Here is an 18,628-nt window from a genome sequence, read left to right as displayed (position 1 = left end):
TACCCAAGAATAAGACATGAATTTCTGAGCCTCTAGTCCCACACCAGTCTGTGACCCTCCTAAAACTTGACCTTATTTCTCCAATTCCAATAACAACACATAATTTTGCTTTATATCTCCCCATACTGTAACTCACATCAGGCCTGACACAGTCATTGCCTAACATACTGTTGTCATAATATATATCTCACAGGTGTCATGTAAAGTGTCATAAAGTATCACATGTAAATCCACAATTACCACGTCCTCACCACCAGTCATAGGAAAAAAGAATCATCCAACCTGGATACTCCACAGAGATTGAAAGCACACTCTTGATCATTATATTGATTGCTTTAGGAAAAAAATGGACAGTGAAATCCTTAACAAATATCACATCCACCATAACCTCTCCACCACCAAGAAGACAGCTATATAGTCCTTGAAATCCAACCACCAAATAGGGATCAAACCAGCAGGCAAAGAGAGTGCCATTGCAGTCCTCAACTGTGATAACTATATTAACGAGGCCAATCAAAAACACCACCTACCATAAAGAACTCAAGATCATAGAATCATAGACAATTAGGATTGGAAGAGACCTCAGGAGGTCATCTAGTCCTATCCCCTGCTCAAAGCAGGACCAACACCAACTAAATCATCCCAGCCAGGGCTTTGTCAAGCTGCGCCTTAAAAACTTCTGAGGGTGGAGATTCCACCACTTCCCTAGGTAACCCATTCCAGTGCTACACCACCCTCTTAGTGAAATAGTTTTTCCTAATATCCAACCTAGACCTCCCCCACTGCAACTTGAGACCATTGTTCATTGTTCTGTCATCTGCCACCACTGAGAACAGCCTGGCTCCATCCTCTTTGGAACCTTCCTTCAGGTAGTTGAAGGCTGCTATCAAATCCCCCCTCACTCTTCTCTTCTGCCGATTAAGTAAATCCAGTTCCCTCAGCATATCCTCATAAGTCATGTGCTCCAGCCCCCTAATCATTTTTGTTGCCCTCCACTGGACTCTCTCCAATTTGTCCACATCTTTCTGTAGTGGGGGCCCCAAAACTAGATGCAAGACTCCAGATGTGGCCTCACCAGTGCTGAATACAGGGAATAATCACTTCCCTTGATCTGCTGGCAGTGGTTCTACTAATGCAGCCCAATATGTCATTAGCCTTCTTGGCAACAAGGGCACACTGTTGACTCATATCCAGCGTCTCGTTCACTGTAATCCCCAGGTCCTTTTCTGAAAAATTGCTGCTTAGCCAGTTGGTCCCCAGCCTGTAGCAGTGCATGGGATTATTCTGTCCTAAGTGCAGTACTCTGCACTTGTCCTTGATCAACCTTATCAGATTTCTTTTGGCCCAATCCTCCAATTTGTCTAGGTCACTCTGGACCCTATCCCTACCCTCCAGCTTATCTACCTCTCCCCCTAGCTTAGTGTCATCCATAAACTTGCTGAGGGTGCAATCCATCCCTTCATCCAGATCATTAATAAAGATGTTGAACAAAACCGGACCGAGGACCGACCCTTGGGGCACTCTGCTTGATACCGGCTGCCAACTAGACATGGAGCCATTGATCACTACCCATCGAGCCCAACGATCTAGCCAGATTTCTATCCACCTTATAGTCCAATCCATACTTCTTTAATTTACTGTCAAGAATACTGTGGAAGACCATATCAAAAGCTTTGCTAAAGTCAAGGTATATCACAGCCACCGCTTTCCCCATATCCACAGAGCCAGTTATCTCATCATAGAAGGCAATCAAGTTGGTCAGGCATGAATTGCCCTTGATGAATCCATGTTGACTGTTCCTGATCACCTTCCTCTCCTCCAAGTGCTTCAGAAGATCTCCCCACACACATCACCATTTACCCAGTAATTTAAGGTTATCATCAAATCCTTCCCCAAACAACTCCAAGAGAAACTCTACAATGTCATTCCCCAAAACCTGGACCTTCTACATGCTTCCCAAAATATACAAAAAATACATCATATCTGTCTACAGCACTCTTACTGAAGGAAGCTATCCTCAAACCACTCACCATACCAAGGGCCAGCTTTCAGGGGACACAACTGACTTTCCCCAGAAGCTATACAAAACTATCAACCTCCCTCAGAATACCCTCCTTGCCATCAAGGATGTTACCTCCCTATACAGCAACATCCCCCACAATGACGGTATCACTGCCTGCCTCAAATATTTACAAGACAATGGACAAATTCAGATATCCACCCCAACACAACCTCAAACCAATCCATTTCATCCTCACCCATAACAATTTTACATTCAACAACAAACACTTTGTCAAACCATGGGAAAAGTCATGGGTTTTAGGATGACTACCCAATATGCCAACCTCTTAATGAGCCACCTTAAAGAAGAATTTCTGGACAAATGTACCATGAAACCAATTATATACCTGAGATACACTGATGATATTTTCATCCTCTGGGCAGACAACCTGAACTCCCATATAGATTTCCACCACAACTTCAACAACCACAACCCATCCATTACATTCTCTCTTGTACACTCCCACACTAGTATCCACTTACTGGACACCACAATCAGCTTAAGCAGTGGAATCCTACAGACAACTATATACAAAAAAAAACCATGGATCACCACACCTACTCTTCACATATCCAGTAACCACCCAAAACACACCAACAAATCTGTTATTTACAGCCAGACATTCAGCTACCATAGAATATAGTCTGAAGAGAAAGTCCGGGATATGCACCTTAAAAAGAGGCTTCACCAAATAAGGACACTCAGCCAGAGAAGTAGATCTTGTCATGGACTGGGCCACTCAAATATCCCAAAGGAACCTTCTTTAATACAGAAATAAAACCCACTCTGACTGCACAGATCTAGCTGTCACCTACCATCCCACACTGAAACCCATATGGTGTATAATCAAACAACTACAACCCATACTCAATGGGGACTACATCATGAAAGAAATCTTTCCTGAACTCCCTCTTCTGGCCTTCAAAAAAAAACCCAACCTCACCAAGGTTCTCATCAGAAGCAAGCTCTGCACAGACTAGGACACACCAACTCAAAGTGGCACCAGACCCTGCCAGAACAACAGATGCAAACCTGAAGACATATCTCCACTGCTACAAAGATCAACATCCCCCAGAACACATCTTTCAAGATCTATGGGTTCTTCACATGCCTATCAGTCACAACATATTGTACATTTCATCCAGTGCAGTAAATGCCACATAACAACTATGTGGGTGAAACCAGACAATCACTATGATCTCAAATGAACTCACACAGAAAAACAATAAAAATCAAAAACACCCTGTCACTTGTGGGTGAAGACTTTTTAGAAAGTGATCACTCTATATCTGACCTCTCAGTCCTCATCCTCAAAGGAAACCTGCACAACACTGATGATCCTGGAAGCTTAAAATCATTACTTTGCTAAACACTAAAAATCACTGACTGAATAGAGACACTGGATTTATGGCTTATTACATCATTCTATGACACAACTAACCTTCTCCCCAACTTTTTTCCTTTCCCCCATGACTGGAGAGATGTTAATGGGCGACTTCATCTTGTACGATCCCTTGAAATATATATTAACTACTTATGCTAAACAATCTGTTCCATCTTGTATTTAGTTGTGACACTCTTAAGTACCTTTCTGAGACCTGAAGAAAATTCTGTGTAAGCGCAAAAGCTTCTCTCTCTCTCACCAAACAGAAGAAGGCCCAATAAAAGATATTATCTCACCCAAGTTGTCTGTGTAAACTGGTGACAGGCTGAACCCCCAAAAAATCACTGCATGAGGTATGTACAGATTGCATACAAAGAGTTAAAGGAATATGCTGGAAATATGTTTTTAAGCTATGTTTGGGAAGCAGCACATAATCCCCTGCTTGCTCTGGAAAAAGGAATGTCTGACTGTCTTTTTCACTGGCCAAGAACAATGGAAGTAGATTTACATATAGTGTGATGAGGTGCACTAGGCACTTTAAAGGCCCCTGCTGAAAGCCTCGGGGTCCCAAAACACCCCGTCCCAAATAGGAGTAGCAGAGAAGTCCCCCAGAATGCCTAGAGTAGCTGTGGGGGGAAGCAGCTGATCACAGAGGCTACAGGGAGCAGCCAGTCAGATAGGATACAGGGTCATATAAAAGGAGCTGTAGAGCTAGAGACAGTGGGTTGCTGCCTGGGGCAGAGGAGCAAGGGTGATGCTCCTGGCTGGCTGAAGGAGCAGCAGAACCTCGGACAGAGCAGTTGCTGGCAGGGACGGGGGGAGCAAAAGGAGCTCTTGGCTGGGACTGAGTACAAGACTTCTGCTCTACAGTAAGGGTGAAGTATTGGAGAAGGTGCTGGAGGCCAAGGAACAGAAATGCAGTTTTGCTAAAGGAACACAGTGTGTAGCTGCTATTTGTAGGTTCCTAGGCTGAGATCCGGAGTAGGGGGAAAGGTCCAGGTCCCCCCCATTAGTCACTGGGGAAGTGGCCTAAATATTGAACTGTGATACACCTCTGGAAGGGGAACTGAACTGTTACTGGCCCAGCTGGAGAGCTGGGGCCAGAAAGAGTGAAGAATCTCCAGGGAGGAAGCCCTGGGGAGAGGGCTCCAAACCAGGGTCTAGGGACTATTTGAAGCCTAGCCCAGAAGGGGCTGTGGGACTGAATGAGGACTGAGCCCAGGGAGGGCTTTGAGAATACACAGACCAATGGAGGGGTACTGGGATAGGTCGCTGTTGGATTGTTTACCCCAATAAGCGGTTTGTTTGTGTTTCGCATACAGATTGTGTGGGACATAGCCAAAGGGCTGAGTCACGGAAGACCTACCACAATTAGAGAGAGTGCAAACACACAGTTGACCAGGGGGTGCTTGTGAGAGGTGAGTGCCACCCTGTTACAATAAGGTAAACACAGCTAACAAGTGGGGGAGAAAACTGCTAAATGATCATACCAGGAGAGAGAATCTGTACCCCAGGAAACCTTCCTGGCTCTTGAAACAGAGGCAAGAGACTTTGGGTCATAGGGTGGGAGAAGAGACATTTGAGTTATCCTTCTCCTAGGGGATGATAGAGTACAGCACCCGTTAAGCTAATGGAAGCTGGATCCTCTTGGCCTGGAAGACAAGAATTGCTGGAGACTTAATGTAAGTGAGAAACCTGCTTAGACAAAGATTTTAATTAAGTTTTAGTCACTAGACAACATGTTTTGTTTTGTTTATAACCATAGCTGTCTCTTTTATTCTTGCTTAGTACTACTGAAATTTTTGTTATTTGTTAATGAACTTATTCTTGTTTTATTACAAAACCATCTCAGTGCTGTGTATTTAATTGGGGGATAAGTCCTCAGCTAGCCAAACAGATTGGTGTGCATCCTGTCTCTTTGGAGCAGAGAATTTAGCAACATCTGTGAGTTTCCAGCAAGAGGGATTGGACCCTCCAGAGAGACATCTCTGGAGCTAATTGGGCTCACTGATTGTTACCTGCAATGCAAGATTTGGACTGACAGTCCTGAAGAGTTTGTTGGCAAGGCAGACAATCTGGTATGTCAGGGATCTGCCACACAGCTTAGCAGCAGCAATATTCTCACTTGCTGAGGCTGAGAGGGGTAACACGGGGACTATCCGAGTAAGATGTCACAATATCTAAGGTTTGCTAGAGGGTTCATCACTAAAGTATCTAAGTACCAAATAGGTAAATTAGATCTGTTGATTGGAAGACTCTGCTCTACACTCCTTTCAGATGCTAGGAAGATCTGCTTTGACTTTGTTTTTAATTTCCTCTTGACTTTAGTTAGGAAGGGAAAGCTTTAACAAACATGGGGGTGCCCTTAATGCAGTCAGATTTTGGATTAGTCTAACTGTGAATATTTTGGACTAGAAACTTGACTCAAGCACCCATTCAGGAAAGTGCTTAAGCATTTACATACCTTTAAGGATGTAAGTAGTTGCCTGAAAGTCAAAGCCTCTGAGGCTCACTTATCCAGTCCGAGAACGGAGACCCATCTTTTAACCAATGCATCCTATCAAAACAGCTTGGATTTCAAAGACTCAAAATGAACTTCTCTAATGCAAGCTACAGACCAAAAATTATTTGCAGAAATTGTTCAGTGAATAATTTCGAGCCTTTGCGATTAGTTCAATGAAAAGCTCAGTCTGCTCATGGGGAATTTGTGAAAAGAAAGTAAAGTGCATTTCATTGAAATGGTTATTCATTATTTGCTTAGGGGTTTTTGTTTGTTTGTTTTGTTCTGTGGTCAGGTCCAAGATGATAGATACATGGGACTTCACTGTTAGTGGATGTTAAGATTCTGCTATTCTTACTCATGTTGAGTAGCATCTTAATCTGCAATAGTTCCACTGTGCTACTCAGCTGGAATGAATACGACAGAATCTGGTCCTAGTCCTTGGCACCGACTTGCTTATTACTTTTACTGTTGGAATAGTTAGGCCCCTATTGGGGAGCATTAAGGCAGGATTCATGGACCCACAATGTTTGGATACATTGGAATAGTGAGGAATGCAACACCAGAAAGTGTTGGGATTTGACATTGGGAGGGGGAGGGGAAGGAGCCAGGAGCACCTGAGCACTTTACTTGTTGCTGGGATTTAGTTGGGTTGGATCTGAGCCCCTCTTAGGCTTACTCTACTACTGGCCATTTCACTTAAAGAGAGGTATTTTTCAAAGGTCTTTATTTTGTTTGTTTTTTACATTCACCCCCCACCCCCATGAAGATGTTTGTGTTTTTACCCACATTTTTAATCACTTTTTCCCACTTTTAATCTTAATGCCCAGGGAAAAAAACAATAACAAATTATATTTTTCTCTCTAATCGATTTTATGTTCATCCAGCACCACTCCAATGTTCTAACTTTTCTCTGTTTTAGATGTATTGGGGTTTGCTGCTTAGCCAGTGGGGGTGTCTCACAAAGAGTGGTCTGCCTGGCATGACAATGCACAGATGCTACCGGTGCTTTCCAAAGCCTACATAAACTTTAGATAACAAGTGTTTTTCTGCCATACTGGGTGATAGGGGCAGGGGCTAGTGATTTGCACAGGATCAGATGCCATCATTTTCACAACAGTAAATTTCACTCGTTCCAAGCTTGGTGCAGTTTCCTTTTTATTGCAAATACATCAAACTGTCTCTGATATATGTAGCATGTCAAGGCTGAAGAAGGTTCACACATCAGATGCTGACTTTCAGGGGGTGTTTTGAGAAGAGGGGGGAAGTTGACATAAGGTGCAAACAGTCATTCAGAAGCACTTAATACTACCATTTCTATGAGCATACTTTTTTTTGAACAGGCAATGGGGGGGGGCGCGGAATAGCATAGTGGCATCAAGAGATGTGGAACTGTGCCCCTCTAACTTAGTTCAGTTGCTTTTAGGGGACCTGCATCTTGATTGCTCCGTTCATGTCCTTCTACTACCCTTCCATCAACCAACCTGTTTATCCTGCAGCTGCATGTTCTGTTGTCCCAGAGGTCCACTGGCAATTAACGGTTTATTTTATGTTCTCATTAAAACCAAATGTTATTGAAACTTGGAATTTGCTTTTTTTTTTTTGACCCTAGTAACTTTTGTGTTCTTGTACCTAAATCAAATTCCATGACTCACACAAGTTGAAAAACTTTTCCAGGGTTTTGAGAAAAAGTGCAATTGTCAATTTCACCAGATTCACAGCATGTGGAACAATTTTTGTTTTGGAACAAAATTTTGTAATTTTGGATTTAAAATTGGCATTTTGTGACTTCTAATGTCCGATATCTTTTCTCACCTTCTTTCTCAGTCTACCTTTCAGCCACCCATCTGATTGCAGGTTTGGCTCTGACAACCACATCTAAGGAAAAAATTACTTTTTGTACAACTTAGTGACACTGATCTCTTTCTCTCTGTTAGCTATCTATTTCAGCAACCTCTTTGGTTACTGAGCTGGTAGAATATGAGATTTCCATCAGCTTGTTAGTATGAATTTTATGCTAATAATTAAATTTTGGCTCTTTCTTTGTAACAACTAATATACTGAGGCAGACAATGAAGAGCAAACTGTAAGTGTGATTTATACAAAGAAGTCAGAGAAAGGATGTCGATGAAAATTTCAGTAAAACATAGGAGGTTCTTCTCTGTGTTACTATACTTCTTTTTTTTTTTTTGCCAACTTCATGTATAATCTGATTTACATCCATCAAAGTATATTGAAAAGGAAAGCCTACAAATAGCAATAAAAAGGCAAAAGCCTAAAGCTAGGGTGACAAAGCTAGGGTGGTCATTTGCAGCTATATTTTCTATATACAGCTGACTAGGGAGGGCATATCTGGAGTTCAGGGCTTCAAGGAAAAATAAGATTGTTCTTCCGCTGTCTGATATGAATCTGTCTTTCCCTCCCACGCCTCCTTTCCCTATTGAGAATAGGAAGATATATCCTTGAAATGAAGATATATCTCATGATAGGTGCAAAAGGCAACTAACAGTTTAAAGACTGTTTCCTGGAAAAACTGTTGTACTAAACATACATGACATGACCAAAATTACTTTTCCCCTCTCTCTTTATTAATCTGTTAATTACCTAAAGTCTTTATATGGGGTAGTGTCCCAAAGAGGAAATATTTATGAGGAATCTAGTTGACAGCATCAATCGGAGAATCTGTTCATCATATATTCTGGGCTAAACAATATTAGTGTAACGTGGTATCACATTGATGCTAGCTCTCTTTCTAGCCTCCTTCATATACCCCAAAAAAGGAGAAAGACAACACCACAGAGAAGAAAGAAAGGTATCATTATTAAACTTGAATGAGAGCAGAATCTTTTTGGTTATTCTCAGCATCCTATTTCACTCCTCGTTTTCATTTCATTTAATAAAAATGCCGGCTGATGGCTGCTCCCAAGAAACAAAGACAGTGTAACACTTAATTACTCCTAATTTCTCCTTTTCTGTAAATCTGAGGCTAATGGGATCAAAATTCGTTGCGTCTATTCTCTCTCTTCTATGCCCCCCCTCCTCCACTTTACAGCTAGGAAGTCTGAAGCTCAGAAACTCACATTTCTTAACTTCTTCTGCCCTTCCCCTTTGATAAAGGTAATCCTGTTGTTACCACAAAAGGAAAATCTGAAATGAATAAGGCAGACAAGGAGTTTCTTAGCAGAACCAGGAACAAAATGAATATATAATACATTCTTGATATGATCATAGAATTCATGGCCAGAAGGGCCTATTAGATCATCTAGTCTGACCTGTACAAGCCATTAAATGTCACCGTTACCCCCAGTACTGAACCAATAACTTGTGACTGACTAAAGCATAACTTGTGTTTCAACTAAAGCATATCTTCCAAAAAGCCATCCAATCGTATTTGAAGACCATCAAAAGATGGAAAATCAATCACTTCCCTTGGAAGTTTGTTACAGTGGTGAATCACCTGCACTGTTAGAAATAAACACCTATTGCTAATTTGAATTTGTCTGGCTTCAGCTTCTAGTTATTGTTCCTGATATGTCTTTCTTTGCTCAGTTAAAGAGCCCTTTAGCACTAAGTGTTAAAAATATATATTAACACATAAAGTAGATTAAGGGTATAAATATAGGCAATGAGGAACAAGGTCTAAGCCCCTAATCAGTTCAATGAACACTCCCTCATTGCAGGGATTTTACTATGCCAAGATCATCCTTGTGTGGAAGCTAGAGCTCTGCAAAATGTTTGCAATAAAATCTGAAAATATGATGTAAGAAAGCGTGGTCATGCCTCCTGGTCTATCTGTAAGGGAGGCCATACCTCCTTGCTGTCGTGCCCTTAGCACTGCAAACAAGTGGAGGAGGAGGGGAATTAGCAGTCTATAAAGCTCAGGCCACTTGATCCAGGCACAGTCAGGGCTCTGGCCTGCAGTCAGGGCAGAGCTGCAAAGCATCTATGCCCCAGGCCCTCAATCAGGGCAGAGCAACAAAGTGTCTATGAGTCCCAGCCCTTAGTAAGGTTGGGGCAGCAAAGTGTTAGGGGCTGTGGCCTGTGGTCAGGGCAGAGCTACAAGATCTATAAGCCTGGGCCCTCAGGCAGGGCAGGGCAGCAAATAGACTGGGGCTGTGGCCTGAAGTCAGGGCAGAGTGGTAAGGCAGTCTAGGGGCTCAGGCAGGGGTGAGCACCAAACAGTCTAGCCTCCTAGCTCAGCAGATAGTAGACTACAGCAGGCCTCCTGGCCTAAGATGGGGAGGCTGCCACCCCAGAGGTGGAATGGTAGGGGATAGGGAGATCTTCACCCACCCGACTCCACCAGTCCCAGCCCAGTGCCCTAACAGTGGCAAAGTAGTCCGCCACTGGGTCAGCAGGGATCCGTCCACAACACACTGACCTAGTGTTAGGCCAACACTCAACTAGACGGTAGTCTAGTTTCCTTGGGCTACTTCCTACATCCCCAGGGTGTGGTACCTCCGTGCTGCTGGTATCTTCCATCTGCTGGGGTCAGTGGTCAGTGACAGCCCCAGCAGTTTGTCCACGTCTCTGTCAGGGGCAGCCTTGGGAGCTTTGGCCAGTCCTCAGGTGGCAGTCCCAGCAGCTCCTTGGCATCTCGGTCGGGTGGCGGCCCTGGAAGCTCTGGCCAGTCCCCAGGGCAGCAGTGGTCCTCCTCCACTTCTGGCTCCAGCAGCGGGAGAGAGGTGTCTCTCTCCCTTGCCCAAATGAGCTGTAGGGCCCGCCTTTTATACTTCCACTTCCTGTCCTACCCCTCAGCTTCTGGTGGGGTGGGCGTGGCTTTCCTGGCTTTGCAGCCCAAGGGGGAGGGTTGTAGTTCCTCCTGGTCTATCTCTGAGGGAGGCTATGCCTCCTCGCTACACATGCCAAAATTGCCTGGTTTCAGGCTACGCTGATAACTCATATCTGAGGCCAGGTAACCAATCCCTCAAGTGAACCTGAGTCCAACCTGTTGTCAAGTGAAAAAATGGTCAAATGTATAGTTTCATGTTAAAAAAAAAAAAGGCATGCAGACCAGTGGCTTCACATGATATTATCATTATTATTTAATTTGCAGTAGTGTTCTTGGCCTTCCCCATGGATTAAGTCTTGATGTGGCAGGAATGCTTGTGGGACCCTAACTTCTTGTAGGGTCACCTGTGCCAGACAAGTTGAAGGGCAGGTGCATACTAAAGGCAGACCACCTTGGTAGTGGGTTGGGATAGCTAGGAAGCCGCTTCCATAAATAACAAAGTTGCAATACTGCTCAATTCAAAACACTCAATCCAACTCAAATCTATTCAAGTAGACCTGAATGAGCGATGATGATGAAAAGTGGCCAAACTCCCAGGGAAGCTACTCTGCTGATGAATTGGCTCTTTCCTAAATCGATTACCAAAATTGTTACATGGAATGTGCAGAAATTATGTTAGCCTGGTAAAACAGTCCAAATAACAACAGAAATAAGAATGTTCTGATCTAGTATGACCAATGGTAAATCTAGCACAGTGTCCCATCTTGTGCAGGGGCTGGTGCCAGATTCCTCAAAATGAATGAACAGAACAGGGCAATTTATTGAGTGATCCATCCCCTGTTGTCCAGTCCCAGCTTCTGGCAGTCAGATGCTTAGGGTCACGCAAAGCATCAGGTTGCATCCGTGACCATCTTGGCTAATAGCCATTGATGGAACTATCTTCCATTTACCTATCTAATTCTTTTTTTAACCCAGTTATACTTTTAGCCTTCACAATTTCCCCTGGCAATGAGTTCCACAGGTTGACTGTGCATTGCGTGAAGAAGTACTCCCTTTTGTTCATTTAAAACCTGCTATCTATTAATTTCAATGGGTGACTCGTGGTTCTTGTGTTATAGGATAGGGCAAATAACACTTTCTCTCCACACCACTCATAATTTTAGAGACATCTATCACATCCCCCTTAGTCGTCTCTTTTCTAAACTGAACATTCCCAGTCTTTTTAGTCTCTTCTCAAATGGAAGCTGTTTCACACCACTAATCATGTTGTTGTCCTTCTCTGTCTTTTTTCCAATTCTAATATATCTCTTTTGAGATGGGTCGACCAGAACTGCACACAGTGTTCAAGATGTAGCTGTAGTATGGATTTATATGGTGATACGATGATATTTTCTGTCTGTTATCTATCCCTTTCCTAACGGTTCCTAACATTGTTAGTATTTTTTTTTTACTGCTGCTGCACACTGAGCACATTTCAAAGAACTATCCAGCATGTCTCCAAAATGTCTTTCTTGAGTGGTAACAGCTAATTTAGACCCCATCATTTTATATGTATATTTGTGATTATGTTTTCCAATGTGCATTACTTTTCATTTATCAGCATTGAATGTCATATGCCATTTTGTTGCCCAGTCACCTGTTTTGTGAGATCCCTTTGCAGTCTGCTATGAACTTAACTATCTTGAGTAATTTTATATCATCTGCAAACTTTGTCACCTCACTGTTTACCCCTTTTCCAGATCATTTATGAATATGCTGAACAGCACTGGTTCCAGTACAGATCCTTAGAGAACACCGCTATTTACCTCTCTCCACCATGAAAACTGACAATTTATTCCTATCCTTTGTTTCCTATCTTTTAACCAGTTACTGATCCATGAGAGGACCTTCCCTCTTTTATATCATGACTGCTTACTTTGCTTAAGAGCCTTTCATGAGGGATCTTGTCAAACGCTTTCTGAAAGTCCAAGTATGCTATATCTACTGGATTATCTGTGGCCACATGTTTGTTGACCCCCTCAAAGAATTCTAATAAATTGGTGAGGCATGATTTCCCTTTACAAAAGCTGTGTTGACTCTTCCCCAACATATCATGTTTGTCAGTATGTCTGGTAATTCAGTTGTTTGCTACAGTTTCAACCAATTTGCCTCATACTGATGTTAGGTTTACTGGTCTCCAATTGCCAGGATCATCTCTGGAGCCTTTTTAAAAAATGATGCTACATTAGCTATCTGCCAACCATCTGGTACAGAGACTGATTTAAGTGATAGGTTAGAATACCATTAGTAGATCTACAGTTTAATATCTGAGTTGCTTCAGAACATTTTGGTGAATATTGTGTGGTCCTGATGACTTATTACTGTTTAATTTACAAATCTGTTCCAAAACCTCCTCTATTGACACCTCAATCTGGGACAGAGCCTCTGATTTGTCTCCTAAAAAGAATAACTCAGGTGTGGGAATCTCCCTCACATCCTTTGCAGTGAAGACTGATGCAAAGAATTCATTTAGCTTCTCCGCAATGGCCTCATCTTCCTTGAATGTTCCATTCAGTAGCCCCACTGATTTTTTAGCAGGCTTCCTTTTTCTGTTGTAAAATGGACAGATATAAACTAGATATACTAGGTCTAAGTGAAATGAGATGGGTAACATCGGAACAAATAACTTTGTCAACTGAACATATCCTTCAAATATTGCCGGGGTATCAAATGCCTAGGATACATAGGCATGGCATGTATCTGATACTACCAAAAAAGGCAACCAAAAGCCTGATAGAATGGACACAAGTTTCATAAAGGATTCTAACCATACAATTTACACTCAAGTTCTAGAAAGTGTTCATAATTCAATGTAGTGCTACAACAAATCAAGCTAGCCAAGAGGAAAAAGAAAACACTTACAAGCAGCTAGAGAACATAATAGACAAGGTACCGAAATGTCCTACTATTAATGGGGGATATGAATTCTAAAGTAGGGAGCAACAATGCTGGCAGGGAAGTAATAATGGGGAAACAAAGACTCAGTGAAATGAAAAAAAAATGTGAAATGTTTGTTGATTTTTGTGGAATAAATGACCTGGTCATTGGAGGAACTAACTTCCCTCACTGTACTATTCATAAGGTAACTTGGAGGTCACCAGATCACAAAACAGGGAACCAAACTGATCACCTAACAATTGGGCACAAATGGAGAAGAACTTTAGAAGATATATACACCAGAAACAGGGCAGAGGTGAGAACTGACCACGCACTAAAGTGAAAATAAAAATAAGAACAAAGAAGAGATCTGAATAACAGAGATGCCCACGTTATAACATCATCAAACTAAAACAAATGACTGAACAGACTGACTAAACAAACTAAATCAAGTAAGAAAAAGAACACAGACCCAACGACTCCAGGAGAAATACACTGTAAAGAACAACGAGGTCAAAAAGAGTGCTAGGAAAGACAAGTGAGACATTATAGACAAAATTGCAAGAGATGCACAGACCACAGCAGTACAAAATGACATCAAGACACTATACAACATCATTAGACGGTTGTCAGGAAGAAAAACAGAATAGTGCAAGACAACAAGGACAACTTAACAATGCAGATATCAGAACAATTACATTTATGGACTGTGTGACTAATACACTTGACTTAATTACTGAATGGTGAGCCAGTGTCCAATTTCCTAGATATAGCAAAAGTGGAAGATCTGGACATCGAACTAAGACCTATCACCAGAGTAGAAGTAGAGATGTCTCATGTCACCCATGATCTTTTTACTGGTAGTGAATTGAACAAAGTGAGAGAGCACAGAACAACCAAGGGGTATACAGCGGGTTTTAACACAGCAATTAGAGGACCTTCACTTTGCTGATGACATCAACTTGCTATCCCATAGCCATAGAGATATGCAAGCCAAAACCAATGATTTCCAGATCTATGCACAATTAATAGGGTTGAAAATCAACACAGAGAAAACTAAAACCATGAGAATCAATACACAACAAGAAACACCAATATCACTTTCTGGGACTGACCTAGAAGAGGTCTGATATTTCATACAGTTTGGCAGCATTGTAAAGCACAAGAAATGGAACAGACAAAGACGTTAAAGCCAGCATAGCAAAAGCCAGACCTGCCTTTGTAACTCTAAAGCCAATCTGGAGAAACCAAAATCCAAATTAAACTTCAAATATTTGTAAAGTCAGTTTTACTATATGGCACTGAAACTTGGAATCTTATCAAGACCTTAATATCTAAACTCCATATTTTCATAAACAGCTGCCGTAAATAAATCCTCAATATCAGATAGCCAGAAAAAAAATCACAAAATAATTATATGGAGGAGGATGAAACAGAAACTGATAGGACAGGTAATTAAGGAATGAAATGGAAATGGCTAGGACATACATGGAGGCAAGACCCGAACAACACAACAAGACAGGTGTTGGACTGGACTCTGCAGGCAAGAGGTGATGAGGTAGACCAAGGATAACATAGAAATGCACTATAGAAGCAGAATTAAAAGGCATCAAAATGACATGGGAGAAACAGTGTGCAGCGGGAGTCCAGTAAAGATGGAAGGCAGTGGTTAAGACCCTATGTTCCTCATGGAACAGAGAGTCATAAGAGAAAGACAGAGCATTGTTGGAGCCTCATCTGAAACTGGGACTTCTTACTAGTTGCTGCACATATAATAAGATATAGTTCCACCCAGAAAAGTTCACAATTTAAATAGATACGTAAGATAAAAGGAAAGATAAAGAAAGTGTTATTATCATTACTCCCATTAACAATCCTATGAATCCCTGTCCAATGCCTTAACCACAAGAAGAAACTTCTTATCTGAAGGGAAATGTATTAGGTTAGTGTTTGTTTTTTATTGGTTTTGTTAGAACCTGAACCTCAAAGTGAAACCCATGAGAATAAAAAATGAAGCAGAGATTAGCCTCCAATTTTTGTACAACTCCACTGCTACCTTCTTTCCTTGCTGGACACGCTTACACAGGATATGACGTTAGGAAACTCACCCATTTCAAATTCATGTCCCAGATAATGATTTAGGGCTTTCTCCTCCTCCCATTGAAGCCAGTCAGAGTTTTGCCATTAACTCCCATGGGAGCAGGATTAAGGTTGTAAAATATACTTCTGCACCAGGAGAACCAGCATAGCATGGTGGGATCACATTGTCTTGGGAATGTGGGATGACAACCAGAGGCTGCAGATCTTCAGATTGAAGGCTAGTCTACACTAGAAGTGCTACAGCGGCACTGATGCAGCTGCGCCATTCTAGCGCATCTGGTGAAGATGCTGTATGCTGATGGGAGAGCTCTGTCCCATCATCATAATTACTCCACTTCCGCAAGAGATGGAAGCTATGTCAGCAGGAGAGTGTCTTTCAGCGATGTAGCGCTGATGTGGACAATGCTTAGGTCACTGTAACTTGCATCACTTATGGGATAGCTTTTTCACATCTCTGAGCAACGTAAGTTAGCAATAGTGTAGACCTGTCCTGAGGAAACAGACATTCATGGAGCTCTGTGTGGAGTGGCTCCAACCCTACAGCAACAGAACACTCAGTTCCAGAGACCCATATTGGTGCAGAAGCGGGTGGCTATCACCCTCTGGAAGTTGGCAATGTTGGACAGCACCTGATCAGTAACAAACTACTTCAGGGCTAGGAAGTCCACTGGTGGGGTTGAGGTGATGCAGCTTTGCAAAGCTGTCAACACTCTATCTATGGGAGGGTGCCATCACCAAAGTTTCGGAAACTATAGCTGTATTCCAGGGAATGAGGTGTCCAAAATGTGTGGGTGGCATTGATGGCACCTACATCTCCATACTTTGCCCACCAAAATGCTCAAGTGAATATATGTCAATAGAAAAGATTACTACTCCCTTGTTCTTCAAGGTGGAGTGGACCACAAAGGCAGGTTTATGAACAAAAACGTTGGACACATATGAAAGATTCATAACATCAGGGTGCTTGTGAGAATCAACATTTGTGAGATTAAAGGAGAGTACTTTAGAACAGAGTGGGCACAAGACAAGACTGGCTTACAAAGCCTTTATAGTCAGCCTGATCCAGCGAACGTTCATACTTGTGCTGGATCACCATAGGTCAGGGAAATCCATGATGCAATTTGTTCCTATATCTTGAAACAGGGGTTTACCTTAGCCTGGTCCCAAACAAATCACCACACCTCCTGCAGCTGCTGTAAAAACTTGAGGGAACATTCCCACTCATTTCGAAAGAATAGTAAACATGGCAAGCGACCAGCTTGGCTTAATGGTGAAATCCTAGCGGATCTTAAACATAAAAAAGAAGCTTACAAGAAGTGGAAGGTTGGACATATGACCAGGGAAGAGTATAAAAATATTGCTCGGGCATGTAGGAAAGATATCAGGAGGGCCAAATCGCACCTGGAGCTGCAGCTAGCAAGAGATGTCAAGAGTAACAAGAAGGGTTTCTTCAGGTATGTTGGCAACAAGAAGAAAGCCAAGGAAAGTGTGGGCCCCTTACTGAATGAGGGAGGCAACCTAGTGACAGAGGATGTGGAAAAAGCTAATGTACTCAATGCTTTTTTTGCCTCTGTTTTCACTAACAAGGTCAGCTCCCAGACTGCGCTGGGCATCACAGAATGGGGAAGAGATGGCCAGCCCTCTGTGGAGATAGAGGTGGTTAGGGACTATTTAGAAAAGCTGGACGTGCACAAGTCCATGGGGCCGGACGAGTTACATCCGAGAGTGCTGAAGGAATTGGCGGCTGTGATTGCAGAGCCCTTGGCCATTATCTTTGAAAACTCGTGGCGAACGGGGGAAGTCCCGGATGACTGGAAAAAGGCTAATGTAGTGCCAATCTTTAAAAAAGGGAAGAAGGAGGATCCTGGGAACTACAGGCCAGTCAGCCTCACCTCAGTCCCTGGAAAAATCATGGAGCAGGTCCTCAAAGAATCAATCCTGAAGCACTTACATGAGAGGAAAGTGATCAGGAACAGTCAGCATGGATTCACCAAGGGAAGGTCATGCCTGACTAATCTAATCGCCTTTTATGATGAGATTACTGGTTCTGTGGATGAAGGGAAAGCAGTGGATGTATTGTTTCTTGACTTTAGCAAAGCTTTTGACACTGTCTCCCACAGTATTCTTGTCAGCAAGTTAAGGAAGTATGGGCTAGATGAATGCACTATAAGGTGGGTAGAAAGCTGGCTAGATTGTCGGGCTCAACGGGTAGTGATCAATGGCTCCATGTCTAGTTGGCAGCCGGTGTCAAGTGGAGTGCCCCAGGGGTCGGTCCTGGGGCCGGTTTTGTTCAATATCTTCATAAATGATCTGGAGGATGGTGTGGATTGCACTCTCAGCAAATTTGCAGATGATACTAAACTGGGAGGAGTGGTAGATACGCTGGAGGGGAGGGATAGGATACAGAAGGACCTAGACAAATTGGAGGATTGGGCCAAAAGAAATCTGATGAGGTTCAATAAGGATAAGTGCAGGGTCCTGCACTTAGGATGGAAGAATCCAATGCACCGCTACAGACTAGGGACCGAATGGCTAGGCAGCAGTTCTGCGGAAGAGGACCTAGGGGTGACAGTGGACGAGAAGCTGGATATGAGTCAACAGTGTGCCCTTGTTGCCAAGAAGGCCAATGGCATTTTGGGATGTATAAGTAGGGGCATAGCGAGCAGATCGAGGGACGTGATCGTTCCCCTCTATTCGACACTGGTGAGGCCTCATCTGGAGTACTGTGTCCAGTTTTGGGCCCCACACTACAAGAAGGATGTGGATAAATTGGAGAGAGTCCAGCGAAGGGCAACAAAAATGATTAGGGGTCTAGAGCACATGACTTATGAGGAGAGGCTGAGGGAGCTGGGATTGTTTAGTCTGCAGAAGAGAAGAATGAGGGGGGATTTGATAGCTGCTTTCAACTACCTGAATGGGGGTTCCAAAGAGGAT

This window comes from Natator depressus, chromosome 2, assembly GCF_965152275.1.
Source record: "Natator depressus isolate rNatDep1 chromosome 2, rNatDep2.hap1, whole genome shotgun sequence".
Classification (NCBI taxonomy): Eukaryota; Metazoa; Chordata; order Testudines; family Cheloniidae; genus Natator; species Natator depressus.
Note: the sequence above shows the minus strand (reverse complement) of the source record.